This window comes from Columba livia, chromosome 2, assembly GCF_036013475.1.
Source record: "Columba livia isolate bColLiv1 breed racing homer chromosome 2, bColLiv1.pat.W.v2, whole genome shotgun sequence".
Lineage (NCBI taxonomy): Eukaryota > Metazoa > Chordata > Aves > Columbiformes > Columbidae > Columba > Columba livia.
This window is the reverse complement of record NC_088603.1, coordinates 115,359,703-115,377,530: the sequence shown is the minus strand read 5'-3', so window position 1 is coordinate 115,377,530 and position 17,828 is coordinate 115,359,703.

Sequence of the window (17,828 nt, the reverse complement as noted above, 5' to 3'; positions counted from 1 at the left end):
AATCATTTTGCTGTTCACTCTGCCTCAGCCTTAGGAGATTGAGTTGGAGAGATTATGCACAATGACAATTGTCATTGTGAAAAATTTTCCTGTTGTGTCCAATCAGAGTCTCCCCAGGAGTAACTGGCACCCATTGACCCTCATCTTTCCCATTTGACTCCTTGTAAAAAGGGAGCCTCCATCTTCTTTGTAGACACCCTTTAAATACTGGAACATGGTGATAAAGTCTCCCCTAAGCCTTCTTTTCTCAAGGCTGGACAAACCCAGTTCTCCCAGCCTTTTCTTCTACAGCAGCTTCCCAGTCCTTTGATCATCTTTGTGGCCCTTCTCTGGACCCTCTCCAGCCCACCCACATCTTTTTTGCACAGTAGGGACCAAAACTACACACAGTATTCCAGGTGTGGCCTGGCAAGCACTGAGTAGAGTGGGATAATGAGTTCTTTATGTCTGCTGGTGATACCCTGGTTGATGCAGCCCAGCATCCCATTGGCTTTCTTTGCCTCAGCAGCACATTGCTCACTCATACTGAGCCTGGTGTCCACCAGGACCCCCAGGTCTCTTTCCACAGAGTTGCTCTCCAGCCATAGATCCCAGCCTGTGCTGCACTCCTGAATTATGTTTTCCCAGGTGTAAAACCTTACATTTTTCTTTGTTGAATTTAATAAAGTTCTTGTTAGCCCACTCTACCAGCCTGTCTAGGTCTTCCTGCAGGGTAGCTGTCCCTTCCAAAGTGTCCACTTCCCCAGTCAGTTTGATATCATTGGCAAATTTCATCAAGGTACACTTGATCCCATCACCCAGATCACTTCTGAAGATGCTAAACAGCGTTGGGCCCAACACTGATCCCTGGGAGCCCCCACTTGAAAAGCAGCCACTTGCCACCACCCTCTGGGTACGGCAGGTCAGCCAGTTGCCCACTCATTGCACAGACCACTTGTTGTTTTGATCCAATGTTTGCTGTTTACTCCTAATTTTTTTGTAAAGCCATACTGGATAACAGAAGAATACCTATTTAGAAGAGACCTGAGACTATGTGCTTGTACAGAGGCAATATTGCTTTAAACTTTTAAGACAAACCCTGTGACTTAATTGCCTTTATGATTTACAAAGTAACACAAATAGACAAAAACTTCTAGGCTCTACATCTATCTTCTTTAGACCAGGCTTTCCATACCATAGATCCAGCTTAAACTTTTCTTATGTTTGCTGCATACAAGCAAAAATACACCCCTGACAAGTCACCTGATGAGATGGGAAGAATGATTCAAAAAAAGACTGTAGTGCTTGGAATATGCTAATGTTTTCTGTTGGCTTCTCAAGGAGAAAAAGGTAAACTTCAGTCAGATTGTGAGACAGAACTTAATTATTTTGTCATTATAAAAAGTTCTGTATTCTTTATGATGCAAACTTGTCCTCTATTCCAGCTTTGTGAACAGAGGGAAGTCGGAATTTAAAAATCTTTTCTACATGCAGTAAGTAGCAGATATGTAGAGTGAAGATGGAAGAGGAACTAAAGATCTAACAGGCTCGTGTGTATCTTAAACAGTTGAGATTAAAGCGGCTTATTTAACATAAATGTTACAACAAAGTAATGCAAAATTGTAGCAGAGGTTTTCAAGCCTCTTTATGATTGTTCTTCTGTATTTATTCAGTTAGCTACTGAAAGCTTTTCAAATGGATTTATGTGCAAGTTGTTTTTTTTTTTAAAAAAAATATAAAACTTTATTTGGCAGTTCCAAGTTGTCTGTTTTTATTAAAACCTCAGCAGAATGTTCCAACAATAACTGTAATGTAAGTACTTATCAGAACTCTAACAGCATAAGTCAATGTTTATTAAGTTTCAAGTACTATGTAACAGTGGATTGCTGAAAAGTCCTGTCTTAAGTGTTGTTTTTCCTTGAACTTTTCTGAAATTTAGGATTTTTAAAATTTAAGAATACACAGAGTGGCATCCACTCAATTTACAAAGCCTCCTTTCCTTGGTTGTCTTAACAGGTTCATTCAACCATAACATCTTCTGCAGTGTCTCATAAGTCAAGTCTTATCAGGCTAGATATTCTCTGAAGGATAGAGTGTACACAATTCCTTTCTGCCATCCTTCTTGAAGATGAAGACTAACTTCCTACTTTCACTCCCTCTGTCAAGTCTAAAACTAGCCTCATTAGCTCAGGAATTATTTTTCTTCTTTGTTTACATAGTGCTCAGATCAAGAAGGCCCTAAACTCAGCAGGAGCCTGGTAAGCAGTGTCAATAATATAGGCAAGTAAAGAGTTTTTGCTAAGAAGCTCATTACGAAGTTGCACTTATGTTCCACCTTCCACGGAAATTTTGAATAGCTTCTTATTACTATCATTAATATCTTTTGGATATAAAGAAGAGTGAGGGCAGGGAAAAACAGCTCACAATTTTAGTTCTTCGTTTATCTGAGTTATATTGTTTAAATACCTTGACACTCCACTGCATTATGTAAGTAATAGAGAAAGATGATGAAAAAACTATGCAGAGAAGAAAGGAAACAATGGTAGAGAATGAACTCAAAGCATTTAATGATAATCAGAGTATTTTGATTTTGATTTATTGTGGCCAATTTTTAGATTTGGATCAGAATTAAGACTCCATTTTGCTAGATGTCATATGCACATGTAGACACACACACAGAAGCATAAAGTGAGAGGGGGCTTCTTTCCTTGAGGAACATACTGACCAATTAAAGTTCTGTTTGGTAACACTACAGCACCACAAGGAAGCTTATTCTTTTCCCTCAGAGCATTAAGCTCTTCTACAAAAGCCTTCAAGATGCCTGAAGGGACCCTGAGTCTGGGCGGTAGAAGGAAAAACTTCATTAATGTTTCCATTGCCATTTCTTGACCTAAGAGGCAAAGTTGAGGAAAAGGCTGGAGGCTCAAAGCAGAGGAGAGAAGGCATGAAAAGAATATGTGGGAGTAGGACAGTATGGCTGTTTCATGTTTAAAGCATCTAGAACAAGAAGATATCATCTTTCGAAGCAGGAAAAAAAAAAATGCCCTTCTGTTTCTTTTTCTGACCTGTTAATAGAAAGCTTTGCATCAATGCAAATTATTGCTCGAATGTGAAGAAACCTCTTTAAAAAAACATTTTAGCTAAGTAGCTTTTGCAGTTTTGGTCCACACCTTACTTATAATGCTACTTAACCTTAGATTTATCACAAAGCTGGAATATATTGCCTACTTTTATCAAAAGCCAAAAATAGCACAGCATTCAGTATTTTTCTGTGCAAATATTATTAAAGCTGGGGGAAGGAGGGAAATAAAACCAACCTGAGCAGAATGAAAAATTATGCTGCAATTAAAGAGACTCAGCTGTGGTAGAGAGAGAGAATAAGAAAAGGAAAAATACAGCAGCATGTAAGAAATAAACAGCAATTAGTGAATGAGAGTATTGCTGCTTAAAATTGGTATTTAAAACTTGGAAGAAGATCAAGCAACTTTCTTGTAGCTTTCCTATATTAACATGTACAATAAAACTTCATATCAGCAAACTGCAGCATAAAGAAGTTAACACGTTATGCTACCACTAAAACAGCATGAAGAAGTCTTGGAGGGGAAAAGAAAGGAATCTGGGGGAGAAAGGTTTCTGCAGTTCCACAAAATTATTTATTTTGTCTCATATGTATTTGGCAATGAAGATTTAAAATTCAACAATGACAAGCACTGTTAGTATTGCAGTTCATGTTTTAAGTAGAGATGCTTATATTACTTGGGTTTGTGTTTATTAATGTTAGAGCTTTTATTAGAGAGACAGAAAAATTCTGTAGAGTAACAATATGTCTGCTAAAAACTGTATTTCTGGTACAACAAGAACACTTCTCAAAGCGTAGTTTATTCCATTTTGAAATGTTATAAATGATCTTCGTTTCAGAGCTAGAAGTTACATTAATATTAATTTAAAATGTTCCTAACATTTACGTCACTTAAAATAACAACATTTGGAAGAGTTCAATTGCTGTAATGCATAATACTACACCTGTCCCCCAAAAATCTTTTGAAAATATTTTTTTTTTTCAGCTGGTGAGGCTCCCACTCTCTTTGGAAATAATTTCAAAGCCCATCCCATATGAAGGACTCCTTTAGTTGACACTTAAGTGATTCTCTTCACAGACATTGTAGAGAGGTCACAGTGCAAAATTCAAGTGTTTGTTTTTCATTCCTAATAGCAGAGAGGTTTTAAACATGAAGCAATTGCTCACTCCTTCAAGAAAGATAATTTATCTCTTCCCTTAGCACAGTCAGATCCTGGAGACTTGCCATTTCAATTCTCTGCAACTTTACAACCCACACTACAATATTCAAATAAAATCTTATTGTATTGTGAAAAGGGGAGGGAGAGAAAGAAACTGTGTTAGCACTGATTAAAGTTTAAACTTCAGTACTATGAAGGTCAGAAAATTCAAAATAGCTTCTTATAACATCTTTACCCTGCTTCAGTGCGTGCACGTGTAAATGCTTCTTTGCAGACAGCTGTGTGTTCATGTGACAAAATACACTTGCATTGTTTGAAAATAAACTAATTTCAAGGTGATCAGGATCTCACCTTCAAAGAAAATCCTCAGAAACGTGACTTTTAATCAGCACAGTAATGCTGTTCCCTGCCCATGTTGTTTGACAGGCAAAGCTGGTGGTACCCAAAACAATTGGCTCAAGAAAACTTAGATTTGTTACCAAAGATATCATCAGTATGACTTCCAATAAAGCCAGCAGTAGCTGAGATTTTGAAATCCTGACAACTTATATAAAATGTACCCTTTGGCATGTCAGCCATCAATTTGAAAGGTAGCTAAGCTGTCTATTAAGTCCTCAAAGCCAATCAAATGTCTTAGTGTTTCCAGTGTTTTCCCTAAAATTAAACTTTTGTGTTTTCTTTAAAGGCAACAGTAATCATGTCATTGCCTTTGGACATAATGTCCAAAGCTGAGCATGTTTTTAAAATTAATCCCATTATTCTGTCAGACATTTCTCCCCTTTTATCATATGAAAAAATAGCCTCCTGTAGAGAGCTGAATCTTTTATTTATCATTTCAGTGCTAGCTACAATTAACTTTGTTATTTTAAAGAAGTTATCCTCCTACTGAAGAGACACAAAGAAAAGAGTCTTCAGTTAAAAGGACACATACTGTCAGCATTGTTAGTCTTTGAAAATTGCTTTTTATTGTGCTTTTTTTACAGGAGTACACTACGCAATTCATGCACACACATGTAAGTGGCTGGTGCACCGGATAATAAATATTAGACTTCTGTATCTTCCTCTGTAAACAAATTGGTTGCCTATGCATCCTATCACCTAGCAATACGTCGCTTCTAGATTGATTAAGATAACTACAGGAATATTTAAAATAAAAACTTCAACACCAGCCAGCTGCCAAAGTCCAATCACCTTGGTTGCATTTGTTTAATAATGTAGTAGTGAGTTCCTCATGCAACATTTGCTCAAAATTTAAAAGATAACATCAATGGAGTTCAACAGAAATTAACCTGAAGTTGAATTTGAGACATTAGGATACATCTTGGACGCATGGGATCAAGGCAAGTGAAGGAACAGACAGAGTAAGGAAAGTGCAGTACAGGAGATGGCACACTGTTCATTCCCTGCAGTAGGAGCCAGAGGAATGGCAGATTCTCAGATTGGGACAAATTTAAAAGCAATTGAAGTAAATAGACTCACTCCTAGCAGCAAATGTTGCTTGGGCTTCCCCAAGGAGAAGCAAGGTTCAAATGTGACTGTTTAGCATATTGTCAAAATATTCACTGCTTCTTTTTTTCAAGTGACTTGTGGATTTTTTTAGCCAGTTCATCCTAACAGCAGGATTCTTCAGTGAGTCAAAGCAAATAATTATTTCAGTGCCTAATTGTTAGGGGGTCTAAAATTTATGATTATTTTTTTTTTTTATTTGTCTATATGGTTCTTCATTTAACTCCTGTGGAAATGCAAAGATTTTATAATAGAGAATTACCAGTTGAAAACACTTGACCATGAAGGCAACAACATGAATCAGGTGCAGGCTCCTTTATCCAGGCCTCTGGGGCCTGCCCAGCTTTAAGGTTATCTATCTTTAAGGTGATTACAGGAGTAGTTTTGACAGTTCCATGTTTGAACTGCTGGCAAGAGACTTGAAGAAATATTGCTTAATGACTTTAATATAGGACACTTTTTTTTTTTTTTGCTTGTTTGGGAACTTATTTTAAGATTTATTTGCCCGATAAGAACTAAGGAGATATGCCCACGTCTTTTCCGTACACTTCTCCACAAATAACAAATATCAGACTCAATTGTCAGATGGTTAAAGATCTTTAAAACTACAATGATTGTGTAGATTATGAATCTATTGGCTGTCAGGAGTTAGATTTCTCATTTTCCCACCAAACACTCTGTGTAACACAAATAGAATCAAGGTGTTTGTGTTTTTTAATTATTTTTAAGTGTGAGTTTTCTTTAATCTGTTTTTTTAAAGTTTGGATCTAGATGAATCATTATCTGTGTGGAGAGTATTGTGGTAACAGGAATATTATTATTACCTTTTAGTCTGAAATAAATAAAATCTTTCATTGGTACTAATATTCAATATTTTGCATTAGGAGCTTTTTTCAGACCCAGTATGACATGAACAAAATTCATATTGTTCTGCATTTGACACTGGCAGTATTTAAATTTTTGCTAAGATTCCGCAAAGAGTTCTTAACATGCACTGGCATCGTATTCTATCATGACTTCATGTAGCTGGGATAATGTGCATTATTTTGTATTAAACACTGACATAATTCTATTTGATGGGATTTTGCCTTGTAACAATACTTTATGGTTGGAAAAGCACACTGACTCTGACTGCTTAAATGTTCTCACTAAGTTGCACTGAGGTTAATTTATATCTTAATTTTATAATTCTGTGTGTTTACAGGGTGTTGCCCAGTTTTTTGACAAGAATGGGCTAGAGGACAGTCACTGTCCCAATGGCAGTCAATAAAACAGACTTCCTCAGTACTTTTAAATTTTTTTTTTGCACAGGTTTGAACAAAGAATAGCAAGTAAGATCAAGTGAAGAAATGTTTCACATACACCTTTCTGAGGCTTCATCTGACTGTAAGATGAACGAGTTTACTCTAAGCACAGCAGTTTAGCAACATCAAACCCAAGTGGGTCCATATCACTTTATGAAACCAGCTTACAGTAGTCTCATCATTAATGCAATTTTTTCAAATTTTCCTGGGAAGATGCCCTATGGCGTGATGTCCCACCACACACCTCTATCCTCCATATTTGGTGCTTTTTAGTTTTGTTTGGATTTTTGGTTTTTTTTGGTCTTGTTTGTTTGTTTTCCACAGGATAGTCCTTGAAGACAGGAATTTCAAACTGTGACTCAGACTAACACTCTCATCATTGCTTTTTTGACAACGAATACTTTTGCCATTTCTGGTTTTGAACTGCTGTCAGAATACTTGAAGGAATCTTGATTAATGTTGTGAATATAAATCTTATTAATATAAATAGAAAACTCCCACCTGGAATTTTATAGCAGATAGATATCACTGTATAGTACGGTGTAAGTTCAGATGTCATGGTCATTTGGCTCATGGAAGAGGAGTAAGAAGCTGAAAATATAATTCTACAGAACATAGTGCAGCTTTTCCCAGTTGGTTTCTGTTACTGAGATACAGCAACTGCAGTGACAAGGACCAGAACAGTTTGGGTTGGAAGGGACCTTTAAAGATACTCTAGTCCAACCCCCCTGCAACAAGCAGGGACATCTTCAACCAGACCAGGTTGCTCAGAGCCCTGTCCAACCTGGCCTTGAATGTTTCCAGTGATGAGGCATCTACCACCTCGCTGGGTAACCTGGGCCAGTGTTTCACCCCCCTCATTGTAAAAAACTTCTTCCTCATGTCTAACCTGAATCTCCCCTCTTTTACTTTAAAATCATTACCCCTTGCCCTGTTGTAACAGGCTCTGCTAAAAAGTCTGTTCCCATCTTTCTTATAGGCCCCTTTACAGCACTGAAAGGTTGCAATAAGGTCTCCCTGGAGCCTTCTCTTCTCCAGGCTGAAGAACCTCAACTCTCTCAGCCTGTCCTCCCAGGAGAGGTGTTCCAGTCTTCTGATCATCTTGGTGGCTTCCTCTGGACCCTTTCCAACAGGTCCATGTCTTTTCTGTGCTGAGGGCTCCAGAACTGGATGCAGAACTCCAGGTGGGGTCTCACTGGAGCAGAGCAGAGGGGCAGAATCACCTCCCTCAACCTGCTGGCCATGCTGCTTTTGATGCAGCCCAATATACAATTGGCCTTCTGGGCTGCAAGCTCATATTGTCGGCTCTTGTCCAGTTTTTCATGCACCAGTACCCCCAAGTCCTCTGCAGGGCTGCTCTCAATCCCTTCATCCCCCAGCCTGTATTGATACTGGGGGTTGCTCCAGCCCAAGTGCAGAATCTTGCACTTGGCCTTGTTGTACCTCATGAAGTTTGCACAAGGCAACTTCTCGAGCTTGTCCAGGTCCCTCTGGATGGCATCCCATCCCTCAGGCATATCAACTGCGCCACTCAGCTTGGTGTCATCCACAAGCTTGCTGAGGTTGCACTTGATCCCACTGTCTATGTCATTGATGAAGATAACAAACAGTACTGGTCCCAGCACGGACCCCTGAGGGACACAATTTGTTACTGGTGTCCATCTAGATATTGCACCATTGACCACTAATGATGCTGCCAACAACAGCAGCAGAATTTCAAGATGACAAAGGTTGCTTTCCTATGTATTTGTGTGGGTGTTTCCACATCTCACTGTCATCAGAAAGCTCACTTACCTGCTGCTTGATTGTCTTTAGCTAACTATTGGAGCAGATCACAGTGGAGCAATCATAGGGAAGATGGGAAGAACTGTAAGCAGCAGTGCTGTTGTGTCATATTAGCAACTTTACCTGCTCAAAGAGGCCTATGAATTCCGTTGAATGGTTGCATTCCTGATTCCACCTGGACTCACAGACTACACGACTAACCTTCAGCTAGGTTTCAAGCCAAAGTCTTCGTCTATAGGACAAGATATTTTTTCATGTTGCTGAAAGGCCTCATCAATTATTAAGGAAGGTTCACTAATATTAATGTGGAAGCAGAAAAGTTGCCAAGAACTGGGGTTCATTTACAGAAGTGCCCAAAGGAAAATCTGCTCTCTGGATAATCTGGATATTAATGGTGTTAAGATTTCACACCTCAGTAGGGAATATCTGGTTTATTTTCAGTTCCCCAGCATATGGTGTTTTCTTCAGATTCCTCAGGCAAAATAAAGAATAGTTTGGCTTCATTTTCCTTAGCCTGAAAATGGAAAATGCTTTTGGACCACTTATGGTTAAACGCTGAATTTCTCCCAGAGGTGTGTGGAAAGGACTGTTTCATTTTGCACGGAGTAAAAAAGGAGTGAGTGATTGTTGTGGAAAGGTCCTATAGCCATTGCTTAAAAGGGTGCTCCCTACAGTGACAGCAGCAGATCTTGGGGCCATGCTGCTCAGCCTTTTGCTAAAGATGTCAATTTGCATAATTTTTCCTTTTATTTCCCTCATTCTGACCCTTTCCAGAGCCCTTTACCCCAGTTTGGCCTCTTGGTCCTAGCATGAGAACTATTTGCTTCTCAGCTGTCTCCTTCTGGCTCTCTTAGAGCAAATTCAATAATCCCCCCAACTTATCTTTTCTTCTTTCTTTCCCTGTGGAGATCTTTCTGCTTCTCAATGGAGAAGAGCTATCCCCTTCCCACAAGCTGAAGCATGACAGAAATATCTCAGGCACTTGGTGACCTGTCTTCATAATATCAGTGCCAACAACATAATATTATACTTCTCTCCTTTCCCACCTCCCCCACAGTTTTTGGGGAGCCATTTCCAGCTACTCTTCTACCTTGGGATTCCTCTTGACTTCTCTTGAGAGGCTGAGCTATACTTGAAATTATTTTCTTCTGACCAGCAATGTTGCGTTTTGGTGGGTAGGCAGGAAAAAAATAGTAATTAGGTGGTTGATAATAGCATTCTGCATTCATCAAAGCTGTTCTTACTTTCAAAGATGAGACCCAGAGGTAAGACTTTCCTGAGGTATAGAAGCATATTGCTCAAAACAGCCAATAGGCAAACCCAAAATACGCACAAGGGTGCTCTTTATCATGATCTTTTCCTCATCTTACTCTCAACTAGAGATGCAGTCCTGCTGCTGAAACAGTAAAGGGAAATACTAAGTATCTGAACAGGCATGGGAGAGTTTTTCTTCCTTGAAGTCTGTGCATCTTAGCTTTCAGTCCTTTCTTATTACACCTACAAATAATTATAAAATATACTGCAAAATTAATAGCATTCTGCAGTAACTGTTTAAGGGCAAGTAGTTTGCAATATCTTAAAGGTCTCTATTGATGTTTGAATTTTCTCTGTAATGTGATTTTGGCCATTTATGCCATGAAATCTCAGCAGCGGGAAAAGCCGAGTGCACTAATGAAAGCAAAACCCAACATTCTTTCACTATTTGTCATGCTGGATCTGTCACTACAATAAGTATCCTTGCTCTGCAAAGCATCACATACTTGGTTGTTTTCACAGCACAGTCCTGTTCTGTCAGCTTTTTGGAGAAGTGGAGAAGTCACTAACACTTTAAATTCCCCAGATCCAGGTGTGAACTGTAGCCACATCCTATCTCCATAATGAAGTGACACCTGAGCACATACAAATCCCATTTGCCTGTTCTCCATAGGAGAAATGATGACCAGGAGACTGGGTCTCAGAAGCACGCAACCTTTAAAAGGTTCTCATAGGAATTAACTGAAGCAAATTGCTATTTCATAATGAGTCTCCTGTTAAGGAATACTTATCAGTTAGGAAGGAGACACATGTTAAAATTAGCTTATACAGGATTCTTTGGCTTTATTGGACATGTGATATCAGGAAGAAAACAAATTTAGAAATTATTTTTAAATGAGCACCTCCTAAATGATAAGCCACTTCCATCAGCAGGAGTGTTAAGATATTTTGGGGGAGATACTGTGAATGGATATTGTAACTTTTACAGCCTTGTATTCATTCATACAACCTGTTTGCAGGACTTGAAAGGGAGAAGAGTATGAATGGCTGTTTATCTCCACCACAAAGTTGCTGTCAAAGGAAAATAGAGCAGTTAAAATCCCCGAAATGTTTAAACTCTTCAGGAACGTGGGAGGGAGAAAGGCTTACCTCTGTATTTGTAAGCAGTGGTCAGGAATTTGCTTTTGGCCAGCATCCAAGAAAACACTGTATTCAGCAGCAATAATTGCCAGATTTTTGTTTCCCTACCATTCTTCAAGAAGAGCCAATACTGTGGTTTGAGGGGGCTGAGTCATAATATGGATGCATATGCAAAATGCGCAGAAGCCAGCGAAAGAATAAATTCTCTCCAAAACTTAAAATGTTGCTCCACAGAGTGATCCAGTTCAGGGGGAAGTGTGAGGAGCTTACATAGCACCCTGACTCTGGGGAGGTAACAGCACCAGGAAGGAACAGGTACGAGGCAGAGTAACACGCACGGGCAAAATTTCAAGCCAAACCAAGGCTTGGCATTTAGGACAGACAATGCAAAGGTATAGCCACGTATCATATCTATTGTAGGTTTTGTGGTTAACTAAACACCACATCATTCTTTGGTTTGATACTACCAGGATCCAGCTCCTCACAGCTGTGACATATCCAATATCAGCAGTCCACTTCTGGTCCCTCATCCTTCAGTTTCTCTCCTGCCACTCCTTAGCCATTGACATGAGGACCAGATTTGGAGCAAATTCTTCACTAGTTCTGAAAATCTCGTATGTGTTTACAACTCACTGACTCATCTCCAGGTGGGATTATTACACATGCTTCTCTTCAGAAGCACAGGACGTGTTCAGGCAGAATAAAAAGGGACATGGCTGCTTTAATGGATATGGAAACTTACTATTATTTAGCAGTGGAGTGGGGCACTCCTGGCTTCCCAAGGGCATTTATTTGTAGAGGGAGTCTGGTCATGATGACTCCAAATCAGTGCGAGGAGAGAACAAGGAGAGATGTAAAGTGATGAGCGTGGGATGGAAGTGGAAGACTGCCAGAAGTGGAGCTGCAAAGAATGTATTTACAAAAGCTTCAGCATGAAGGAAAATGAGGGTTCTTCCTGGAAAAGTCAGATGCCTGGAAACAAATACAGCAGGGTGTGTTTCAGAGCAAGGAATACTATTTTGGCAAACTGTGGTTCTGAATAGGGAGCTGACTGATAACCTGTGCTGGTTTGACTGAAATTGAGTTAATTTTTTTTCATGCAGCTAGAAATTCTTCTTTTCTGCAGTTAGCACAGCCATTGTTTGGATTTAGTTTGAGAACAATAAGATAGCATGCCGGGATAGAATTAATGTTTTTCTTCAGGTAACTTTCCAGTGTTTTTTAGTTGCAATTAAGAAGATGTAAGAAGTTACTCTTGGCTGTTGTCTGAGAGATCAGGGTCTTTCTGGACTATCTGCAGGTGTGAGGCAGCTGGGGAGGGGAACATGGATGGGATTGACCTTGACTGACATCCAGACCAATCAAGCTCTGTATTTAATGAGTCAGATTTCCTGGCTCCTTAGACCCAGTCCAGTTCCATTCCATTCTGAGTGCTGTTCAGGAGTTTAGTTCAGTCTTCCCTATTCTGCTGTTTCACAGTTGGCCCCCGGGCCTTTCTGCTTTTTTTGTCTGTTCTCTCTCTTCCTGGGAACGGCTGTTCAAGACCAGGGTGCTCTCTACCTGGGACTGGCTGCTTGGTGTGGATGGAGTTTGTGAGGAACTGAGTTATCACTTATTTTATATTTTATTTTCATTGTATATATATAATTATTAGCATGATTTTGTTATTTTATTAAACTGCTTTTATATCAATTCATGAGTTTCTCCCTTCCCTTTAGATTCTCTGCCTTATTTGGGGTAGAGTGAGTGAGCAGCTATCGGTGTTTTTATTGCTACCTCAGGTTAAAATGTGACATAACCAAAGCAACAATGTGATGAAAGGGTTAATGTGATCATTTTGTTTGTTAACATGGTAGAATTCAGTAGGAATGTGGTATGTGTTATCATTTCTGTTTTCCAAATGACTACAGCTGCTGGTGAAATACAGTGTGCAGTTCTAGCACCAATATTTCAAGCAGCATGTTAAAAATTAGAGGGTCAGGGAAGAACAGGAACACTTATTAAATGATTTGGAAATATGTGTTTTAATGAAATACACAAGGACTTTGATTTAGTTAGCTTAATGAGGAAAAGCTTTGATTTATCAAAGGTAACTGGTCTGTAGTTCTAATACAGGGAACAGACACATGAAAAAGCAACTCTTCAGCTTAGTGCTGAAAGAAGTAACAAGAGTGAATACCTGGAAATCATACAAGTTAGATAAATGCAGCTACTTATGATATAGACATTTTGAAAGAGAAGGGTAACCATCCACTGTAACAACTTAGTAGAGGTGACATTAGACTCTCCATCACCAGTAATTTTTAAATGAAAATTGGATATATATATATATATTTAATCTGCTTCAAGCAGCAACTCTTTCAGCAACCAACAATACTACATCAAATGTCAGCCTATTGACTTTTATTCATTTAATCTAGGATATATAACATTTCCAATCTAACCCTTTTAAGGCAAATCACAAGCATGCATAAAAAATTCCTGACTACAAACCCTGGGAAGCACATAAGGATTTTAAGTATTTGTTTTTCTCCAAAAACTATTCTTGGCTGTGCAATAACTGTGGTGCAATGTAGATACCACTGCAGTAGCATCAGACCAGGTAGCAGCAGCACAAAGCTCAGCGCTGGATGCAAAATCCTTTTGCAATTCAAAGTGAACACTTGGGTGTTCAGCCCATGCTGAGCTCCCTGCTATTGCCTGCAGCTCAGGATCTGTGAACAGATGAGGTTACAGCAGCAGCTCATATTACACCCTCTGTCCAAAGTGGTTCAAAGAAAGGCCTAGGAGGAAAAAGTGTCTATCCGTGACTTGTGAAGTAAGACTTTCCACAGAAGAACTGTATTCACTGGGAAAATCTGACTAGGAGAAGACTCGTGGTGGATTCTGCCAGTCTGAATCAAGCCTCTGTGTCTGCCTCAAAAATATCCTCTTGCTCTGCACAAATTATTGGCCCTGTTACGAAAATCACTAGGCACTATTCTTAAGCCTGCTTTTTGATAAGGTCAAAATAAATTATGAAAACAGTCCCTTCTGACTTCAGAAAACATAAAAAACAGTGGATGCAATCCATTACCAGCAGAGGAAAAGTAAGAGATTTTATTTTAAAGCCAAAGAACTGAAGTCATAGGGGTTTTATTTATTTATTTTCAGAATCTACACATGTACTGAATTGTGCTCCTTAACACAGAAACAAATTTGGGGCTATAATTTAAAACAAATGAATAAATAAATAAATAATACTAAATCCTTTATATCAACTCCTAAATATTTCTGTTAAGACTCCAGGGAAAAAAAATGGACAAACTTTTGAACATGACAAGTACTTAGCAACTCCCATTGATCCTAAGGTCAGAAGCAGCAGGGTGGGATTTATAAGAAGGAATGACGCAGATTTAGAGCTTTGACAAAGGCGCCCTGGTTCATCTTGCCATGACAGTTGTTAACACCTTAATCCAAACAACCCTCCTGCCCCTTGGCCTCTGATTCACCATGGTTTGTTGTTTTTTTAATCCACTGCCCGGTAGCTACCTGGGGGCACCGCTCGGCTGTTCAGCTCACACTGTTGATGAGTTCGAACCAAAGCAGTGGGCTGCAAACTGGTGAAGAGGGGTACAAGCCCATATTCCCCTCAGCTCTGGGGACAGAGGCCTCTTGGCAGCTGTTGACAGTAGCAAACTGCAGTGTCACAGGAAAAAGCTTTTTTGTTTGTTTGTTTGAAGAGCTTATTTTCAGATAGAGCAGTGCCTGCAGAGATCAGCCTTTCCACAGGTTGTTCTTGGCACTATGAGCACAAAACCCCAAATCTGCAGGCTGCCAGGGGTCTAATGTACCCAAAGGAGTACATTCTTCCCCTATGAATAAATGTTTCAAGATTTTCTAAAGTTCAGGGTAATGATCCAGTGATGCAAATTCAGAGAGCATTTGGAGATATTTTAGACTTGCATTACTGCAAACCAGAAAGAAGAATTTCCAAAATGCCATTTCAGAGAAGAAAGCCGTAAGTCCTACTAATGTGAAAAAGATTCAAAAATCTCAAAGATTTTTTTTAATCATCAGATTTCTCTGAAAGTATGTAAAATATTTCTGCATGGCTACTTCACTGTGTGTCAAATTTTAACTTGGACTGAATTTCTGCAAGTTGTAAACACATTTAATAAGAGCACCACTATTATTAATCTACTTGTCAATAAAAACAACTTTTCAGATGCTTGAATCCACAATTTCCTAACTTTCAAAATGCTCTAAACTTCTTGAATACTTGGAACAAGCCATATAATATGTTTATTTTAATCCACAATTTTTGGGAACATTGACTGAAATCTAAAACTCAGTTTTTGTAATTGTGTTTTCTCTCCTTGAAGCAGAAAAGAGTATCAATTGCATATCAATTACATTATCATGCTGGGCCATTTTATATTCTACCTTCATGTCTCCTATGGAAAACATAATTATCAGTATTATAGTCCATGACAAAGGAAGGCATCTATGAAGTATAACCACAGCTTCTATTGACAACAGTTTCTTCACTAGAGGAAGCCATACGTTTCTGTTGTTTTGTGACCAAGGAAATCTTAAAGCACAATCTTTTTTTTCCCCAGTATTTTATCCAAGAGAAGTATTGTCTCAACCCTTTCCTCCAGCTTACCCTTCGATACCTCAGTCAGACCCAGTTGCTCCTCCGTGCTGTTGGAGCCTTTCAAGGGAAGCAACGAACTCGTGGTGAGTCTCCACCATCTTTCTGGTGCTTAATACAACAGAAAGCACTGGAAACTCCAGAGCAGCTCCTTCTGTCTCCAAACAGGGGACACTGACTTGTTCTATGAAGACAGCCTGTTTGCAGAATTTTTGTAACATAGGAGTTGTTCGGGGAATAAGAAGTATATCAGTTGCATACAGATCCATCAGGGGATGTAGCTGTCAAAGTCTTCTGAACTATAACAGCATAATTTTCAGACAATGCCTGATTTTGGTCAACGTTAACAGTGACTGAAAAAGGCGCTACCTCAACATAGGAGTCATGCTTCTCCCAAAGTTGAAGTCTATGCTCCAGAGCCTGGAGTTAAATCCCTTAATAAGATGGCAGTAAGAATTCTATAACAAAAGTAAAATGACATATTTTCCTTGATCTCATTCTTCAAAAAGGACAAAGGATTTTTCTGAAGTTTTCGAAAAGCACTTGGCTTGAAAAAAACAACCAGCCCAGAGAATTCAATCTTGTTAACTAAAATAATAAAATATTATGGTAAATGAGAATAAAACTTAGGGATAGGAAATATTAGGCAAATCGAACTATAGGTGTTAAAAACTCTGATTAATAATGAAAGTGGCAACCCATATGACAGCTCTTACAATTTCATTAAAGCAAAATATTACAATGTCATTAAAGTAAATTATTATCTAGGCTGTTTTACCATAAACAATTATAATTCCAGTTTCTTAATATTTATTACCTAGAAGTCAGGAGTAATAAGATTGGTCTTCTGGAAATTTCCAATGTTTCTTTTTTGTAGATGTTACATACATACGTTTTCAGAGAAGTCAACAGGTTCATTCACATCAGTGAGTTCTGGTTGTGGCTAAGGAGAGAGTCTGGGACTCTGCAGACTGCATGAGTCAGAAAAAAGTGAGGCTTCTGATCCTAAGACAATAAAATGATTACTCTGGGTAGCCAATCAAGAAAAAGAAAACACTTCAAATAAGTGAATTATCAGCAAATAATAATAATAAACCCCTGAAGATAGCTTTTTAAGAGGCAAGTTCACCTATTTCTACTAGCCTATTTGATATGAAGCAGTTTCATGAAACTGTAAAACTTTCTTTTGTAATGATTAGAAATTACCATAGGCTCTTGTTACAAGTCGTCATCCTTTCAGCCCTTTCACCATATGATTAAGGTCTTGTTCTGGAAAAGATTTTTTTTTTTGTTGAAGATATCCAACTGAATAGAGATGCTATGCTGATCAGAAGATCTTTTTCTCTATCTTGATTTTCAATAGAAACTCTCCAGGACAAATAGCTTGCAGGCAGTGGGCAGTGATGCTGAATGAGATCCCTGGAAGAATGAATTACAAGCACTAAACTTGACTATGATGATTCCCAAATCATCACACTGAGGGTATAGACATAAAGCAAATTATACAATATGCAAATATATTGTATCACATCTGGATTACATATGCTCGGTTTCTTCTCCATAGAGAAATCCTTTGCAAAAGTTACTAGCAATTAACAGAAATATAATTATGGTGGCAGATACGATTTAGCTATCAGGAAAAGGAAAAAAAAAATCCTCTTCCACCAAATCATGTGTATATATATATGTATACATATATATATATTCTACATACATAGTGATTGAATGAGATTGATGTTGCCAAGTGTTGCTAATGCGGAAACAGAACCACTGTACACAACACTATTTCATCTTAACCCAGGTGATTTTCAAATTTGAGCAGAACAGCTCCCTAACTGCTGCAGCTGTAGCTACCTTTCCATGTCTTGCATTGTCTTCATGTAAGGAACAGGCTGGAGAAACAGGCAGGGCTAAGAGTGTTAGGTAATGACAGTGCCAGAAAAGCCCACGAGGATAACCCGGTTAAGTTCTGTAACAAATTACAA